Raw genomic sequence first — 1,342 nt, 5'->3', positions numbered from 1 at the left:
AGAGTTTGATTATCAACTTCTCTCCCACTTCGCAAACTTATAACACTCGCATTTTCTTTGAGATTTATCACTATTTGCGATGGAAGCTTACTAGAACCATGAGCTTCAAGTTTACTCACAGATGAAGCTAATTGACCAATTTGCTTCTCTGTGTTCTAAATGCTATTCCTAGTCTCTTGTTGAATTTTTTGTGTATTGTTAGCCAAAGCCTTAACAATTTCATCAAGTGACATACCTTGATTTACTTGTGGCCTTTGCTGCTGGTATCGATTTTGTGTTGGTTTATTTCCATAACTCAAATTCGGATGGTCTCGCCATCCTGGATTATAAGAATTAGAATAGGGATGATACCTGCGTTGTTGCAGTCCAAAATCACCTATTGCATTGGCATGCTACACTAATTCATCCTCTTAGAGTGTAGGACACATATCAGTAGCATGACACGAGGCAGAACAAGTTTCACATGCTTTAACAGTTTGCATGTTTCCTATAGCCAATTGCCTCACTAAAGAAGTTAAATCAAAAACTTGCTTCTCAATATTAGATCTAGTTAGCTCATTAACTTTTCTAGGTGTGTGATTCATTCTCATTTCAAATTGCTGGGAGTTTGCTGCCATGTTAGCAATCAGCCTCCTTGCATCTATCGGTGTCTTATCAACCAACGCGCCTCCACTAACAGCATCTATCATACTACGGTCCATTGGTAGAAGTCCTTTATAAAAATATTGGATCAAAAGCTGCTCACTAATTTGATGATGAGGACAACTTGCACATAACTTTTTAAACCGCTCCCAATACTTATACAAACTCTCTTTATTATACTGCCGAATGCCATAAATTTCTTTTCTTATGTTGGCAGCCAGAGAAGCAGGAAAATACTTCTCTATAAACATTCGCTTCATCTCATTCAATGAGTTGATGGATCCGAAAGGAAGGTAATACAACCAATCCTTAGTTGTGTCTTCCAATGAGAAAGGGAAAGCTCGAAGCTTAATTTGCTCCTCTGAAACTCCTTGAGGTTTCATGCTGGAACACACCACATAAAACTCCTTCAAATGCTTATGTGGATCCTCACCTGAAAGACCATGGAACTTAGGCAACAAATGAATTAGTCCAGACTTTAATTCAAAAGCAACATCTAAAGTAGGAAATTGAATACACAAAGGCTATTGGTTTAGATCAGGTCTAGCCAATTCTTTTAAAGTTCTGGCAGCCATGGTCTTAATTTCAGAATTTGACTCTGAATCTGATTCCCTCGAAGAATTGCTTGAACTATCCGTAACCGTTCGTTCAGATGAAGCTTGACTCAAATTAGCTTGTTTAACTAATTTCCTCAAACGCT

At 37.9% G+C, this 1,342-nt stretch overlaps 1 non-coding gene across 1 annotated transcript; it reads left to right on the top strand.

Annotated features, from left to right (window-relative positions):
• The first annotated feature begins 747 nt into the window (after positions 1–747).
• Positions 748–854, top strand: LOC149496281 (small nucleolar RNA R71). Its single transcript, XR_016321062.1, has one exon. It is a non-coding gene; the product is annotated as a small nucleolar RNA R71 (small nucleolar RNA).
• Positions 855–1,342: the final 488 nt, after the last annotated feature.

This window comes from Jatropha curcas, chromosome 5 (genome assembly GCF_041381405.1).
Source record: "Jatropha curcas cultivar XTBG-Jc1 chromosome 5, XTBG_Jcur_1.0, whole genome shotgun sequence".
Taxonomy (NCBI): domain Eukaryota; kingdom Viridiplantae; phylum Streptophyta; class Magnoliopsida; order Malpighiales; family Euphorbiaceae; genus Jatropha; species Jatropha curcas.
The sequence above is the reverse complement of the archived record's forward strand: the minus strand, read 5'-3'. Positions and strand labels throughout refer to the sequence as shown.